The sequence below is a fragment of the Castor canadensis genome, chromosome 5, assembly GCF_047511655.1.
Source record: "Castor canadensis chromosome 5, mCasCan1.hap1v2, whole genome shotgun sequence".
In the NCBI taxonomy this organism is placed as follows: Eukaryota; Metazoa; Chordata; class Mammalia; order Rodentia; family Castoridae; genus Castor; species Castor canadensis.
The window spans coordinates 10,838,955-10,857,068 of record NC_133390.1 but is presented as its reverse complement, the minus strand read 5'-3'; the positions used below and the strand labels follow the sequence as shown (position 1 = coordinate 10,857,068).

Sequence of the window (18,114 nt, the reverse complement as noted above, 5' to 3'; positions counted from 1 at the left end):
CCTTGTCATTATTCCCTAAACAATACAGTATAACAACTATCTGCATATATTTACATTGTAGTAGGTATTATAAGTAACGTAGAGATGATTTAAAGTAGGCAGTGGGTATATGTAAATTGTATGCAAATATTATGCCATTTTATGCATAAGGGACTTGAGCATCTGTATATTTTCTTATGGGGAGGAACAGTTCCCAAGGATGCTGGGAGAGGACAGCAGTGAATCTCAGACAGTATTAAAGAAAAAAGATAAAGAAGTGGGAAGGAATAGGTTAGCATAGTCTCCTAGGAAAGGAGCATCTTCACCCCTATAGCTATCCTGGCCATGAATGGGAGAGGTAGAGCTCTTGGTCTACAGCCTCAGGATAACCTCTAGGATGGGATGGGATGGGTTGGGATGGGATGTGTTGGGATGGGATAGGGCCTATACACATAGTAAGACAAGTACTGATTTGGTATGGGTGGTGAATACCAGATTTTAACTTTTCTTCAACTGTGAAGCTAACTGTTAATCAGATGAAGCTGTAAAGATAAGACAGAAAGGATTAGTCATATTTGGTGATTGAAATCCTAAAGCACAGAATGGAGCAACTCAAGAACTTACTGACAAAAAACAAACAAACAAAAAAATGAAAGAGCATATCCAGAGTTCACGGTCAATCCTCCTGGGTCATGACTCAGTGGGAGCTGAATTTAGTCACTGCAATCATTTGTTTTCCTGGCTAATATCCAGCCCAGGAGATCATTCTCCTGGTTCCAACAAGCCCATCTCGGGTATAAGGTGGTATGGGTGGCGGCTCTCTTGTGACTATGGGATTGGCAAGTGTGAAGTGCACAGGAGGTTCCTGCAGGCCAGAGAGCCAGGGAAGGCCTGGTGTAGCTGGAGTCCCAATGCATCTGAAGGCAGAATTCCCTCTTCCTCAAAAGACCTCAGTCTTTCCTCTTAAGGCTGAATGGGTAGGACTCACCCTATTATGGAGAGCAACCTGCTTTACTCAAAGTCTGTTAATATACATGTCAATCACCTCTTTAAAACTCCTTCCCAGCAACATCTAGACTCATGTTTGCCCAGACAACTAGGCAGAATGTCCTAGCCAAGCTGACATGTGAAATTAACCATCACGTATACCATCTTAGAAAATGGTGTCACCACCTAACTAATGTCTAACCCAGGGTCCTGGGAGTTTGCCTTATTTCATATGTGAACCTAACCACACAGCCAAGGTAGCACCATCTATTGCCTCATCTTCCTAAATATTTCTAATCCATCCCCACTACTGACAACCAGGAATGGGGAGTGAACTTCAGGGCAGAGATCCTCCTTGACTCCCACCCTGGGAGGCACTGTGGAAAGTTGGTTACCATAATAACAGGGGAGTGCAGCTAGCATTTGGTGGGCAGAAGCCAGAGACGCTGAACACTGTAATTTCAGGACAGTCACCCATGATGAACATGGTACTAAGCCCTTCAAGGCTCTTGAATCCATGGCTGGACCTACGAAGTTGGGAAGCCTGTTTGTAATTATTTGATCTTAAAACCTAGTCTCTGTGGGTAAGTGGCTGAAGTGTCACACCCCCTCAAATTCAAAGGTTGCAGTTCTTACACTCAATATGACTGCCCCTACAAAGAACTCTGCCCTGAAGTTCACAGCCCACCCACCAACTTCCATCCCAACTCCAACCCTCACCCACAGCTGTGTCCAACTTAGTCCCTCGGTCAGGGAATGAATGCTTCCCATGCTGCTACTACATCACCCCACCCCAGAACGACTCATCTTGAACTCCTCCCTGCAAAACCCAGATTTAGCTGAACCCTTATTCTTTTACTAACTTAGTCACTTTCCCCTCCCAATTTCAGACCCAATGAAAGTCATTCATCACTCTCCAATCACACAACTAACCCGAAATAAAACATCCCTGCTCCCCAAGAGCCCCCTGGGATCTAGGATCAAGTCTAGTCACCTTGGTGAGCCCTTGCCAACCTCCAGTGAGATTCTTGCCCTCTTGGGATGTTTCCCTGTAAAAGGAGGGACTCTCAGAAATCTCTCCCTTGCACATGGATCTTCCAGCAGATAGCCACTGGCAGATCCAAGGTACATGAGAAATAGTTGGTGAGATTTGGGGTTAGTTTTGCTACCGACTTGATCTTTCTGAGCCTGAGGTCTTCGTCTCACAATTTCAAAGAATGAAAATCGCAGACAAGTGAGCAAAAGTAGGAAAGGTTTATTGAGAGAGAGAAAGAGCAAAGAGCAAGAACTCCGACATCTGTCCTATAGCTAGGAGGGGTCCAAGAGAGGGTTGGGACTTTGTCTAGTGGTTTATATTGTTGTAAGGAAGAAAGTTCAGACAAAAGACCCTTATTCTGATTGGCTGGCAACCATTTCAATTGCCTCCATAGGCCAACCAGGCATCTGCATGTTTTGTTTATGTGTTTCTTGCCCTATCAGGTCTCTTAGCACGTGTCAAACAATGGCTAGGATTTGCTGAAGGTGTTTGACCCCGTTACTGTAGATGAGGAAATGTGCCATGTAGACTCTGTGCTGGTTACTTTCCCACAAAGACCTTGGTAGTCTCCATGACTGTACCCTCTTATAGAGACCTTGGAACTCCAATGTCTTGTGAGTCTTGATTTATTACCAGGGGTCATGCCCTAACTGTCTGTGTTTCCTCTACCTCCTAACCTGTTTCAGTTTGGTTTTTAACGCATCTATATTTCTGTAGTAATTGACTCAATGAGATTCAATACTGTATATGCAAACTTAACTCATTGTCACAGCATAAAGTCTCAAGAAACTTCAGCAATCTCTTGTTCCATCAGCATGTTTCAGATGAGAAAGCAGGCTAAAATCTTCATTACTTTTTTCTTTCTCAGAAAGATTGCCCATTTCTCAGGTAATCTTCACAGATGGGTGGGATACCATACAGGAGCCCCCACTAAAATGCTGGTAGGGTGAGGCTACACCGAACTGAGCCCCATATGGTGATGCTGACTTTAAGAGCATAAAAGAAGAAGGAAGTGAGTAATTCTGAGAATCAGAGGGGAAGAAAAGGGTTACGTGCATGCAGCTTAGCCCCTGAGTTGAGGTTGAGGACAATGAAAGCAGCTGCCTCTTTCTCCATCAAGCCAGGCCAGAAGCTCACCACTGTTAAAACACCTTTCAAGCAGAGAAGTCTTGTGGCTGAGCTGAAGAAGCAGCCCTCCCCGACCCACTTCCTCCACCCACCTGGGCTAAAGACGTGAGCCAAAGGAGAGAGGTTACCATGTAGTCAACTCAGGTTTGGGACTCTCAGTCACACACTCAGTGGGGAAAACTGTCCCCCACCTGCATCACCCATGCAAGTTGGAGGGCAAATTCGTACCCCATCAGGGACACAGCCATCTGGAACTTCAGCCAGGGCCTGCAAAGAGGACACTTGCGTTTACTTAAAAGTAAACATGACCCGTGAGTTGATCATGCCAGGGTTGGGACCAGAGCCAGTTCTCCAGACTGACCCCCTCCTCCCTTCTGAGAGAGTGTGCAATTGTAGACGTCTCTACACAGTAGAACTATCTCCAGTCCAGAGAAATGCCTCCACTGAGTTTCCCTCCTCCATGAAGTCTTTGACATATAAAAGTATCCCACATCTAGAATGTTCTTTCTCCACAAATCTCTTTCATGACCTTTGCCACATACTTCCTATAGAAAGCAGAAACTGTCACCCAGGACTCGCTTACCTTCCTCTAACACACACACACACTGCCTTCCTTTCCCCTGGTACAAAGGACGCAAAGTCCCTTTTCTGTGTTCCTGGACTCTCCTCGTCCATCTCAATGACTTCACCCTTGCCTTTGTCTCTTCTCTTATCAATTTATCTCTCCCTACAGGATCTTTTTCAATCCAGTATGGACATGCCTGACAATCTTCCATCTTAAAACTACCCACCTTTTAGAAACGATGAGATACCACCACTCATCTATTAGAGTGGCTAAAATCCAAAACCCTGACAATGCCAAGTGCTGGCAAGGATGTGGAACAACAGGAACTCTCAGTCACTTGGGAGACAGCTTGGCAATATCTTATAAAACTAACCCTATCTTACCATGGCGGTCCTTGGTATTTACCCAAATGAACTGAAAATTTGAAATCACACAAAAACTCACACATGGACTTTTTATAGCAGCTTTCTTCAATACTGCTCAAACTAGAAGCAACAAAGATTTTATTTAATAGGTGAATGATGTTATTTTGACACTGGAATATTATTTGACGCTAAAAATAAATAGGCTATCAAGCCAGAGCAAAACATGGAGGCACCTCGAATGCATCTAGCTAAGAGAATGAAGCCAATCTGATAAGGCTACGCACCACATGAGTCTGATGACACGGCATTCTGGAAAAGGCACAACTATAGAGATAGTTTTAAAAAAACAGTGGTTGCCAGGGGTTAGGGAAAAGAAAGATAAATAGTCAAAGCACAGAGAAATTTTAGGACAGTGAAACTATTCCATAGGATACTCAAAGAGTGAACTCAGAGAGTAAACTGTGGACTTTAGTCAATACTAATGTGTCAGTATTGGTTTCTTCATGGTCACAAATGTAATCACAGCCATGCAAAACATTTATACAGTTCTAGGGAAATGAGCAGAGTGACTGGGGAAGAATGGAAGGGGAGGCATATTTTCCATTCAGTTTTTCTGGAAACCTAGACTTGCTCTAAAAAAAATAATAATAAATAAAGTCTATTCATTTTTTTAATTATAAAAATGCCCACCTTGCCTTTGTGGCCCACTCTGATGCTTATCCCATTTCTCTGCTCATTTACACACAAAACTTTTTGAAAGTTGCTCTCTCTCCTTTCTCACTTCCCTCCTTTTCCTCCAGCCCTTCCCCCCACCCCCATATTCCTTTCCTATTGCTGCTGTAACAAATGGTCACAATCTTAGCAGCTAAGCAACACAGATTTATGAGCTGGAGTTCAGGAGGTGAGAAGTCTTAAAATCAAGGTGCTGCAGACAGGGCTGCATTCCTTCTGGAGGTTCTAAGAAAAAATCCATTTCTTGACTTGGCTTACCTTGTGGAGGCTTCCAGCCTCCATTAGCTCATGGTCCATCCTCCTTTTCATAGCCTCTTCACAATCTGGCCTCTGCCCTTATATCACTTTCTCTGACTCCGATCCTCCCTTCCCTTTCATGTAGACTTTGCGATTGCTTTGGGCCAAACTATATAATCCAGGATAATCTCTTTATCTCAAAATCCTTAATTTAGCCACATCTGCAAGACCCCTTTTATCATGGAAGATAATGAATTCAGATTCTGGGGCTTAGGATATGTGCATCCTTTGGGGGACAGGGGACATTCTTCTGCCCACTGTACTTTCTAATAGGGCTCTACTAAGCTGGCTTTTGTCAGGAGGCTCCCTCTGAGTTGCAAAGGCCGGGGATGACTCCCTCATCGTGCTTGACCCCTCGCGGAACTCAGCAGACTCCATCACTCTCATCCTAAGCCTTGTTCTCATCTGAGCTCTAGTCTCTCCTTTTGAACACTTGTAACTCCCCAATCAATGACAACCTTAGCTCCATTATCCTTAGTAGGATCTGTATTTTGATCATTCTTACATATGCAACCAGTCTTCCATTCCCAGCCACCCACTGCTTCCCAGCATGAACACCTTCCTCAACCCTCTTGGGTCCCAAGACCCCACTCCAGGCTGTCCGTGTGAGAATTCCCTCTCACTCCTTCCAGGCTCTGAGCCTCTCACTCCCCCTTCCCCCTCCATGTACATGGATGCCATCCTTACCATGCTGGACGTCATCATGCTCCAATACCCCATACAAAGCCATCTCACAGGTGGTGCCCTTTTGGCCCAGTGTTCATGTTAGGTTGTCTCTATTACAAGTTCTATTATCTGTGGTGGCCTTCCATGGCCACCCAGTGCCCTCTGCCCTACCTACAGTCTTTGGGATTCTCTCACTGCCTTCATGACTCTCTCTCTTCACCTGAACATCTAGAGGTATCTGGAACTCAGCACAACAAAATAATATTGGTCTCCATCCTGCACCCCAGGCTGTTTCTCCTCAGTCTTCCCATGTTAAATTTGATACCATCATCCAACCCATTGCTTGGCCCACCTCTGCAACGGACTCTTTCCTTTCCTGCCTTGGCTGGGCTGTGTATTTGTACGTGTGTGTGTGTGTGTGTGTGTGTGTGTGTATTGGCAGCACTGGGGTTTGAACTCAGGGCCTCTTGCTTGCAAGGCAGGTGCTCTACCACTTGAACCACTGTGCCAGCTTGGCTGGGCTTTCTGGCCTTCTGCATTTGCTTCTCTTCCAACCTGGCTGGTTTGGGGCTCTTGGCTTATCCTTGTTTAGGTGTCAGCCCAGGAGTCTTGAGCCGAGGGAGGCCTTGCACATTGCCCCATGTCACGTATCTCTCCCAGGGACTTGCTAGCTCACTACCTGTTTCCTTTGTTTTCATGCCACACTGAGAGGGATGTGTTCATTTATGAGCTTACGTAGGCATCACCAACTTCACCAGACTGTGCACCCCAGAAGAGGGCAGTGATTTGCCTGTGTCACACACAGTGTTGTCTCCAACATCTTCAGCAGCACTTGACATGGGAAGCACTTCCTACATTTTTCAAAGCTAATCAATAAATGTGCTTTTAAAAAAGCCACAGATTTTATTTACAGAAAAATGAGCATATAGTTCAGAGATTTCCCTTATATTTCCTCTTCCCACATATTTTATTACTACTCTCTTGCATTAGTGTGGAATATTTGTTACAATTAATGAGCCAGTGCTGATACACTATTATGAACTAAAGTCTGTATAGTTTCCATCACAGTTCACTATTGGTGGTATACACTCTGCGAGGGTTTGACAAATGTATAATAACCTCTAGTCAACATTATAATATCCTACAAAATAGTTTCACTATCCTAACACTCCCAATGCCTGGGCTCCTTAGTAGCTCTACCCTCTTCACTGTGAACCCCTGGTAACCACTGATCTTTTTACTGTGTCTATAGTTTGGTCTTTTCCAGAATGCCATATGATAAGAATCATGTAATACGTGGCTTTTTCAGACTGACCTTTTTCCTTTCACTTTGAGGCTTCATAGCTCATTTCAGAATAATATTCCATTGTGTGGATGTGCCAGTTTCTTAACATTTATTGAAGGCAATATTGGTTGCTTCCAATTTGGGAAAATTGTGACTAAAACTGCTTAGAGGTGTCCCTATGCAGGTTTTTGTGTTAACATAAGTTTTTCATTCTTTGCAGTCTGAAGATTCTGGAGCATAAGGTAAGAATTTTTAGCTCTCTAAGAAACTGCCAGAATGTCATCCAAAGTGGTCTATCATTTTGCCTTCCTACCAGCAAGAGGTGAAAGCTCTCCTTCCATGCTTCACTAGCATTTAGCATTGTCAGTCTTCTGGATTTTAGCCATTCTAGTAGATGTGTAGTGGGACCCCTTTGATTTAATTTACAATTCTCTAATGGCACACAATGTTTAGAGTCATTTTATATGTTTACTTCTCACCTCTCTGTCTCTTCTGGTAAGAGCTCTGTTCAGATTCTTTGTTTCCTTTTTAATGGGGTTGTTTGTATTCTTATTGTTGCCTTAAGAGTTCTTTGTATGTTCTGGATACAAATCTTTTATTAGATTCATGCTTTGCAAATATTTTCTCCCACTCTGTAGCTTGTCTTTTCCTTATCTTAACAATGTCTTTTACAGAGTGGTAATTTTTAAACTTAAATTAAATCCAATTTATCTTTCTTCCTTTTTTTTTTTTTTTTGTATCAAGGATTGTGGTGTTGGTGTTGTATCTAAAAGGTCACCTAGATTTTCTCCAGTGTTATCTTGTAGGAGTTCTCAAGTTCTGTACTTTTACATTGAGATCTGTGAGCTATCTGGAGTTAGAGTTTGTGAAAAGCGTAAACTCTGCCTAGATTCATCTTTTTGCTTATCTGGTTTCTGTTAGTCAGCTTTCCGTTACTGTGATAAATGCCTGAGGTAATCAACTTAACAAGAGAAAAGGTTTACTTTGGCTAGAGGTCTCAGTCCATGATCAAGTGTCTCTTGCTTTTGGGCCCATGGCAAGGCAGCACACCAAGGAAGGGATGTGGAGGAGCAAAAGCTCATCTCATGGTGAGGAAATGAGAGAGGAGAGGAAGAGACTGGGGTCCCACCATTCCCTGTAAGGGCAAGCCCTCAATGATTGGAAGATTTCCCACCAGGCCCCGCCTCTTAGAGGTGCCATGGCCTTCCACTTATGCCAAGCTAAGGACCAAGCATTTAGCACATGGTGTGACTTAAGTTCCAAACAATAGTGCACTTGCTCCAGCACCATTTGTTGTGAAGACTGTCCCTTCTTCATTGAATTACCTGCTTCTTTGTCAAAAATCAGTCAACTATATCCACGGCTCTTTCTCTGGGCTCCCTGTTCTGTTTCCTTGATCTGTTTGCCCAATCTGCAGTTAATCGTAGCTAACATTTTGATATATTTCTATTTTAATATATATAAATATATATTAAAGGGTGCAATGTAATACACAAAGTTTTGTATGGACTTTTCCCTACTTTCAGAGGCTATATTTCTGCAACGTCTCTGAAACTGTGGCTGATAACATTTTCAATGTTGAATGTCTTTTGTAAGGATCAAGGATCCCAAATGAGTTCCCTTCTGATCTCATGGGACTGGTGGGAGTTCTGCCAAGGGTAACAGGAGAGACAGGGGCTGTGACATCTTTTTTATGATCACCCCTGTGCCTAGCCTACAAAGGGGGATCAGCAAATGTTAGATCTCATGGATTAACATGTTCTTTTTTCCATCTACAAAATGTATGCACCATCCTCCTCCTTCTCAGAGGCCCTGAAAGCTGAACAATCAGAATAGTCAAAGTGTCTAGTGCATTCCCCCTCTTCTTCAGAAAGACTTTAACACTTCCATTTTAGTAGCTTTAATGCTTAGAACATTCATTCACTTTTCTGAAAGCCACCTCCTATTCTATTTTTGGAAATTCACAGCGTATAAATAATAGGTAAGCAAACTAATGAAGGATTCTGTCTTTCGCTTTTACTGCTTACCTTGATCAGTGGGGCCTGGGGAGGCCGGAGTATGAAGGAAAGACTCACGGAGAAGCAGAGAGGCTGTAATGATAGTTAAACATTTATAAAGGCCGCTTGAGTCCCAAACTATGACAAGTCTTTACAACTTAACGGTAGGTATTTTTTATCTTTTTTATTGATTGGAGAATCGTGATCAAAGAGGTTTGCAAAGCGAGTAAAACAGGAGAGAACCCACTCACTCTTTCATTCAGTCAACACATTTTTATCAAGGGTCTCTAAGACCAGACATTGCTCTCTAGCCCTTGAGGATGCTGCAGGAAACAAAACAGCCCAAAATCGGTTTGGGCACTGTACTTTAAGCTCCGCCCCGGCCCCGCCCCCGCCCGGCCTGGCCCCGCCCCGGCCCCGCCCCCGGCCTCTCCTCGCCGCATTCTCGGCGCGCCGCGGGGAGGCCGGCGCTGTGCGCGCGCTCCCGGCCTGCGAGGTTTTCGCTCTGGGCCGCGAGGAATCCCCGAGGAAAAATCGGGGATTCTCCCACACCCGAAGGCCGCCACCTGGCATCCGGCCCGCTTTTGTCCCAACGCCCGCCCGGGTCGCCAGCCGCCACTGCGGGAGGGGCCGCCCGCCGCGCACATCAGACCGCAGGCTCTCACCGCCCGGGGGAAGAAGCGTCGCTGCGCCGAGCCGCGCGACCAAAGTGACAAGGTGAGCCAGGGTGGCGGGGACGTGGGTGGGGGCCGCCAGCGCCGCTGACTCGGGCAAAGGCCGCCTCCCTGCTGCCAGTTCCCGGAATCCCCCTCCAGTTTCTCCTCCACTCCGGGGCGCCGCCTCCTCCCGCCCTCCCTCCGGGTTCTGGGGACCTCGCAGTCCCCGGGTCGTCCATGGTGGCCCCACGTAGCGACTCGCTGCCCCAGCGCCCTCCACTCGTCGTGCCTAGCCCCGCGATCCCCCCTCACCCCTTCACCGAGGGTTCTTGGGACAACTGGGCACTTGCCATTTGATTGACAAAGTGAATCGTTCTTCGCGATCCACCTCGCTTTGTCAAACTGGGTCACTCGGGGTCAAGGCTTGGGTCTCGACTACTGGGGGCGATAGGTAGCTTGCGTTTCTACTCAGAGCAAACCAGTCCGATAGATGCGGTAGCGAGTTGGCTCGCGATGGCTTTATTGACATAACTGGAGACCCCACCTCCTTTTGTGTTTAAATGTGTGTTTAATGCCCTTGTTTTGCTTGGCAAGAGGTTTTAGACATTGACAGCCTGAGTGCGCCTAGGCTCCCGTCCTCGTGGACGACTGGCGCCAGCGTCCCCCCCTCCCCCACCCTCCATACCTTTAATTAGGGGCTTTGTTCTACTGGCTGTCCCCTGTCCCTTGCTTTGCAAATCTGTTCAAGCTTAAGGGGGAAGGGAGTAGCAGAAGCCTGGCAAAAATCTGTTGTCCGGAAAAAAACCTAGTAAAAAAAATAAATGAGCTTACAGTTTGGGCTGGTGGATAAGGTTTGATCTGTTAGTCTGAGGAAGTAGCTTGAACTTTTAGCTTCTACAGCTAAAAGTTGTTTTTCAACTTTAAAGTCATCAAAAGAACCCTGCGTGGTCACTTGTACCTGTCTTTCCTCTAAGCTTTGCTTTGAATTTATTTAAAAGTTAAAAGAAAGGTGGGAATGCAGCCCAGTCGTAGAGTGCTTGCCTGGCATGCTGGATTGAGGCCGTGGGTTGGACCTCCAGCACCACCAGAAATGAGAAAAAAAGAGAAGTTGAGGTTTGGTTCAGGTTATTTGACAGAAGGCAGCGAGGTGACTTGTCCAAAGAAAAACAAAGCGAAACAATCTAGAAAGTTATAGATAACCCAAGAGGTATTGTCTTAGAAATGAATTTTCTTTTTCAGTACTGGGGATTAATCCCAGCCTCACATATACTAGGCAAGCATTCTACCACTGAGCTGTATTCCCCACCCCATAAGTGAAGTTTTTATTCTAATGTATATATTCCAGTAGGGCGTGGTGGTACATCCCTGTAGTTTCAGCACTCAGGAGGCTGAGGCAGGAGGGTCCTGAGTCTGAGGCCAGCCTGGGCTATATAGTGAGACCCTGTCTAAAAAACACACAATCTCTCTCTCTGTGTCTCTGTGTCTCTCCGTCTCTCTCTCTCTGTCACGTGCACACACATACACACACACACACACACAAAGCTACATTGGACTAATTTTCCTATACATTTATGAACCTTCAAACTATTGAAGAGACAGTGGCATATATATTCTTTCATTATCACTTCATATCTTATCAAAACTAGCACCCAAACTAAAAATGGTATTGTTTGTAAGATGCTCTTTTAATGTGCACAATCAAGTAAGAAAACAGTCAGTAATGCTGTCATGCCATTGTACAAAGCATTCTGACTTCAGAAATGTTCAAATGTCAAAAGGAAGTCATGAAATATTACTGACTAGAGCAGAACTAGCTCTTTTTATCTGCTGGTTCCACATGGGCAGATAGAACCGTGTATATCTATACCCACCTATACTGAACATATATGTACAAAGTTTTTTACTCGTCATTATCCCCAAAGGAGTAGAGTATAACAGTTAAATTATTGTGTGAGGAGTCATAAGTAATTTAGAGGTGAGTTAAAGCACACAGGAGGATGGTTTGTGCCATTTCATATAAGGTACTTGGGCATCCTCAAATTTTGATGTCCTAGAGAGAGGGGTCCTGGTGCCAATATCCAAGGGATATCCAGTGACCACTGCCCTTCTCCTTAAGAGCTCTTTGTTCCTTAAAGAAGGAGATCAGTGGTATGCAATCCTGGAAAGAATAAAGGAAATAGTGACTTGGCAAAGGAGGTTGACTGACTTAAGGATGGTGAGAGGTAGAGAAAGAGGAACAAAAGATAAACCAAGCTAGGTTTGAGGATGGGGAGTAAAATGAGTGCCCTAGTAAACTAGAAGCCAAGGTCTTACAAAGTGGATATCTTTCAGCTTAGCTTAGTTTTTGTTTGTTTGTTTGTTTGTTTGTTTTAAATTCTGAGGTTCTTTAAAATACGTTTAAATACCCTAACCACTAGCAACAATTCTGGCAAGTCAACAAAGCTCTTGAAAACTCTCCCTAATCAGTAAGAAACAAGTAACCACGGTCTCAACGTGGTTGGCTGTTTTCCTTTTCTGACAGAGGAGCAATGGACTCTTTGTGCCCTGCAGAGGGGAGTAAGAAAACTAGCCCAGCTGACTGGGAGTGCAGTGGGCAGTACCTGCCCCAGAACCAGGAGAACAACCCACAGCCCAGATGGTTGACACCACCTGCCTCTCCTGATGGCTGTGAGACTTACCAAAATCTCCAGGAGAAAGCAGGGCCCAGTGTTCTGACAAAGACCGAGCTCTCTCTTTCCCTTGTCTTTGCTCCCATGGCAGCACCAACCCTTCTGGCAGGGACTAGACAAGCTGCCTGCACTTTCCTGAACAAACTAGAATCGGTTATAAAAAGAAAATCAAGACTTCACACTATTTCACAGTCGGAGGCAGTGAAAGCTATCCAAATACAGCAGAGGGAGTGAGGATAAAAGAAAAGGAAAGAACAACACAGCTTGCAAAGGAACTTACTTCAACAAAATCATATATGTAGGTCTCTATCAGAGCAGAAGAAAAGGAAAGAACAACACAGCTTGCAAAGGAACTTACTTCAACAAAATCATATATGTAGGTCTCTATCAGAGCAGAAGAAATTCCTTACATCCTATGGTGACTTGATAAAATTTTGAATTCTAGGGGCTGAGGACATGACTCACGTGGTAGGGTACCTGCCCAACTAGTACAAGGCCCTGAGTTCAAACCATAGTATCACCAAAAAAATCTTTTTAATTCAATAAAGCAAACTCAAAGACGAGAAAAATTTTAAATGGACATGAAAAGAGAGATAGTAGACATAAGGGAATAAATTGAAGACCATAAAACCACAATTACCGAAGAAATTAGAAGAAGGAATAGGGAAAAGCCTGCTGAAAATAAAAATATTTTAATAGAGCAAATGCTTGATTTAAGTCCAGTGAAAGCAGATGAAAAAGACAAAGATTAAATCAGTGATAAAGAATCTAATATGGAAGACAGACAGAACACCTTAAGCATTTAGGATAATTGGAATTCCTAATATAGAGAAACCAGCAAATCTGACAGAAAATCCAAATAAAAGTGGGGACATGGCTCAAGTGGTAGAGTGCTTCCCTAGCAAGCACAAAACCTGAGTTCAAATCCCAGTACTGCCAAAAAAGAGGCCCATAGACCCACAGAACTAGCCATGTTCTGGGAAAATTTCACGTTCTTAACACCAAGATACTGTAAATGATTTCAATTCAAAGAAAAAGAACTATTTAGAGACCCAGAAAGAAAAGGTAAAGGAAGGAGAAGCAAAATCAAGGCGGCCTCAGACTTGCAGTGTAAACTAAACGCCAGAATCTCTTGATTCTCTGGGGACCCATTCTAAGGGAAAGAAAGTCACCCACTGAGGGCCGATGGAGTGGCTCGTGTGGTAGAGCACCTGCCCAGCAAGCATGAGGCCCTGCATTCAAACCCCCAGTCCTGCTGGAGATGTGAACACCGGAGTGCTTTTTCCTCCCGACATGTGCTTCAAGCTGAAGGTCAACGGGCAGAGTTCAACTAGGAAGCGCAGGGAAAAAGACTGGAAAATTAAATCCAGAAAATAGCAAACTCAAGAGATAAAGAACTGGAGAGCAGAGAAGTGGTAAACAAGACTGATGAGTATTTATTCTAGTTAAGTGTAGAATTTTTAAAAATCTGTAGAAATCGTGGGTAGAGTAGATGTTGTAAATCCAGACGCCCCCCCCAAAAAAAATAATCAAAAAAGTAAGGAAGTAGGGGAGGAAAAGGGAAAGAAATATGAGAATGCTAGCACTGTACTCTTCCAAAGCATGAATCAGTAAATACCGATTAAAACTAAAAGGCGCTGTGACTATGTGATGCTCCAACTTCCTGATGTCTTTCGTAATCTTAAAACCTCAGAGAGTTATTGTAGAAAGTAATTCTTTCTTACAGACCAAAGCCATTTCTATTTCAACCATGCCTTCAGCTCTAGTTTTTTTTTTTCTTAAGTAGAATTCAATTCAGACACAAACACTGAATATAACCCATGCTTGTGTGCGTGGGATTGTGTTAGCTCGGGTTAATGATAACCATATCTGCATGCTGGGTTTGTCACTTTTATGCCTTAATTATATTTAAATAAGCAGGTTGAGGGCTGGTGTAGTGGCTCAAGTGGTAGAGTACCTGACTAGCATACGTTAGGCCCTGTGTTCAAACCCCAGTACTGGCAAAATAAATTAAATAAGCAGGTTGGATTTTTACAAAAACAAGAAGTTTGAAAAATTTACTAGAAACAAATATACTGAAGTATTAGTGATTGGTAGAAATCGGATGATTGTTACATTCTTCTTTGTATTTTTTTTTTTATTTCCAGAAAAAGCTATGTAATGGTGTTTGTAAAATATTTCTGAATCCAGCTCATTCATCATTCATTGACTGTCTGGTGATGTACCAGGCCTCAGGGTTGCTGAAAAGAACAATAGACACAGTTAGGCTGTCTATCCAGTGCTCAAAGGCAGGGAACTCTGTCAGTTAGTTGTTTGTCTGTGTTGAAATTCAGAAAAGAATGACTTTACCAGGTCAAATCCCTTGAGTTGGGCCTTGCAAATCGGCTGTGTTTGTCTTAGTGTCAGTGGCCAAGACAGCACCCTTGTAAGAGACCCAGCAATGGAAAAAGTCCGAGCAGGGGGTAATTGTTGCCTGGAGTTTGGTACGTTTTTGGGACAGTAACTCCAGGGAAAACTGACTGATGTCTGTCTTTGCTTCTGTGGTAAGAAGCTTGGGCACTGTCAGTTAATAGTGAGCTAAGACTCAGCTGGCTGCATAACTGCAGGGTCCACCAAAGCAAATAAAAATGTAGGGCCCAGCCATTTAAAAAGCAGGGAGAAACACCACCAGAAGTACTAAAATACAAAGCCTTTTTGTCTCTGTCTCTGTCTTTCAAATGGTCATATTTTTTAATTTGCTATTTAATGCCATTTTAAGTAAATAAAATTATTAGCATGAATTTTACAGTTCTCCTTTATACTATGCAAAGCCAGATTTAAATGCCAGTAAGAGTGTATTTAATTCAAATATAGAATCACCAAATTATATAATCAGGATTTTTTTTTTTTTTGACACATCCTGGGAGGTTCCCAGCCAGATGAAGCAAACTCAAGGCAGATTCAGGATGGTGTTAGTGAGGAAATCATAAACAAGAAAATAAAAGCAAAGACAGCTACCTCTCAGCCCCCACACACACACCCATGCAAAATGGATTTGCACATTGGGAAAACATAGGTTTAGTTAAAAGCTAGGTGAATATTCTACCTGGCTAAGCAGGACTGAAGCTTTTATAACAGGAAAAGGAGGAGGGAATATCTGGAAATTAGCATTCTTTGGGAGAGATAAACAAGCTGCAGGATTAGGTAAGGCCAGCAGTAGGAAACTGAGGCAAAGCAGTTTGCTCATCACAACTTTCATAAGTCCATCAGTATGTCTAGGTCAAAAGCAAAAACTGGTCATTCCAGTATTGCTCAAACCTTGCAAGGTATTGTTAGATTCCAGAAAATTATTTGTTCTGGTGGATTAAGTTACTGACATGATGTCTAGATGGCAATTTACCCTCGTCAGAAAAATCTCCAAGGCTTCTTTTGCTCTCTTTTGGCCGTTCTGCCATTTTGATTTTTTTGTTAGTGAAGCTTCAGAGGGGAGAGTCCCTCTCATTATGAAACTGTCCAAAGGAGTGCTTCCTCTGGCACAGGGAATTTGGGGGAACAGCAGTGCAGATCCCCACTGGTGGGGGGAGGTGCTGTGGGGAATTCAAGCTTCCTATCTCCCTTTCCCAAGGACCTACCATCCCAAGTCATAACCTACTGGCCACATTTAAGAGTCTTTAAACTTCTGCTCAGAATGTGAGCAGAATGTACCTGGACTGGGTGACCTAGAGGCTTACTCCCACCAGACACAACCTCCAGCCAACTGCCGCCTTGGTGAAGCTTGCAAGTACTGCCAGCCCAGAGAGGGCACAGCCTCCAGTTTACCTGATTCTAGCCCCTGGCAGGGCCAGAGCACCCAACCCTGACTTCCCAGCACCCATACCGGGAGGTCTTCAATGGATGGTGTACTCTGCTGATGTGACCCAATTGGCACCCAACCAAAGGGTGGCAGCAGTCATAGGGCACAGAGACCCATCATACCACAAAGGAGAAGTGATCCAAATATGAGCTGAGGCTCCTAGCCCAGCAGGTGCACCCCTGCCCACCAGACTGCACTAACAAAACACACAATGAAAAATAAAATTATTAAGAATTTTAAGATAGCCAAAAGAAAGCATTAAATCAAGTATGGGACCCTTCTACTTACAGGGCCGTGGGAGACTGAGATGGGCCTTGGCTTAGAGCTCTCAACAAGAGCTTGCTTTAGAAAGACTGAGCTGTTTGTTATCAGGGAGAGTTTTGAAGAGCTCCATTAACAATTCAGGCAGGACTCCAAGGCTCAAAATTAGACTTTATAAACAAGCAGGAATCTAGTTATCAGACATCTGGTTGGAAAGCAGAGTATCAGTTCTGGCTCAAAGAGGAAAGCAGGACTTCTAATTGTGTGTGTGTGTGTGTGCGCGTGCGTGTGTGCCTGCTAGAGGGACTGAGTCTTGCTGCAGATATGCCTAACAAAGATAAAGGCGTACAAAATTTAAAGTAAGCTAAGATGAAGATGTACACACAATCAGAAAAAAAGCATGGAGCAGAGGGCATAGGTCAGATATTCAAGTATAAGGGAGTCACCTCAGATGTGACATTCTACAATGAGGGCGTGCCCTGCATCTAGAGGAATTTCATAACCATGCATCTCCTCTGCTGTCATAGTGATGGGAGATGATGGCACACTCATAAGGCTATCCCAGCTCTTTTTGCTTTTGTTGCTTTTCAGGCATGGTCTCATGCTTTTGCCCAGGCTGGCCTTCCTATCTTCACCTCCCAAGTAGCTGGGATTACAGGTGTGAGCCAGTGCTCAAGAGAACTTTTAAAGTTAAGTTGCATGTAGCTTGAACTCAGTCTGCTGTTTCATGATCACTTTTCATTTTTCCTTGGGGCTCAAAACTGCCCCAGTATCAAGAGACTACAGAATGACATAAGGATGAAAAGTCTGAGAGAAAAGGAACAAGAGCAATTGCAGCTCCTTAAAATTCTTGAAGAATCCCCGTATCATCTTGGAGTGGGGAAGGCTTTGCAAGACTCAAAACACAGAAGCTGAATAAGAAAATACAGTCGTCCCTTCAGGGGTCGTTTCCAGGATTTCTTGTGGATCCCGGATTTCACAGATGCTCAGTTCTCTTTTATAAGATGACATAGTGCTTGTTTGTAACTGACATTCTGTTGTATACATTCAGTCATCTCTAGATTACCTTTGAATGCTATGTGAACAGTTGCTATACTGTGTTGTTTGGAGAATATGGAGAAAGAAAAATGGTTTATACATGTTAAATATAGATGCAATTCCTTTTCTAATATTTTTGATGCACAGTTGGTTGAATCCACTGATGTGGAACTATCAGATACAGAGGGCCAATTGTACCTTTAAAACTGAAAACACGAAACTCAGAAATGTTCGAGTGGTTAAAAAAAAAAGCACAAGCAAAGAGCAAGTGACAAACTGGGGGGTGGGAGAAAAAGAAAGAGTGATTCATATTATGAAAAGCCAGTTTCCCTCATACTTAAAAAAAAAGTTTCTGCAAACCATTGTGAAAAAGGACGACAGCTCAATACAAAAAATGGGCAAAGCCGGGTGCCAGTGGCTCACTCCTGTAATCCTAGCTACTTTGAAGGCTGAGATGTGAAGGATCACTGTTTGAGGCCAACCTGGACAGATAGTTTACAAAACCCTATCTCAAAAATACACAGCATAAAAAAGGACTGATGGAGTGGCTCAAATAGTAAAGCACCTACCTAACAAGTGTGAGGCCCTGAGTTCAAACTTCAGTACTGCCAAAAAAAAAAA

The 18,114-nt window shown here is 43.8% G+C and overlaps 1 protein-coding gene across 8 annotated transcripts in view; it reads left to right on the top strand.

Annotated features, from left to right (window-relative positions):
- Nucleotides 1–18,114, top strand: part of Ifnar2 (interferon alpha and beta receptor subunit 2) — a 46,966-nt gene that overhangs the window by 7,841 nt on the left and 21,011 nt on the right. For 7 of the 8 annotated variants that reach the window (XM_074072776.1, XM_074072778.1, XM_020184881.2 and 4 more), the window contains exon 1: nucleotides 9,472–9,754. The exons of the other annotated variant lie outside the window; for it this stretch is intronic. The gene's annotated coding sequence lies outside the window, so the exon portion shown is untranslated. Of the gene's footprint in view, nucleotides 1–9,471; nucleotides 9,755–18,114 lie in introns of those variants that run through there. 8 annotated transcript variants of the gene reach the window in all.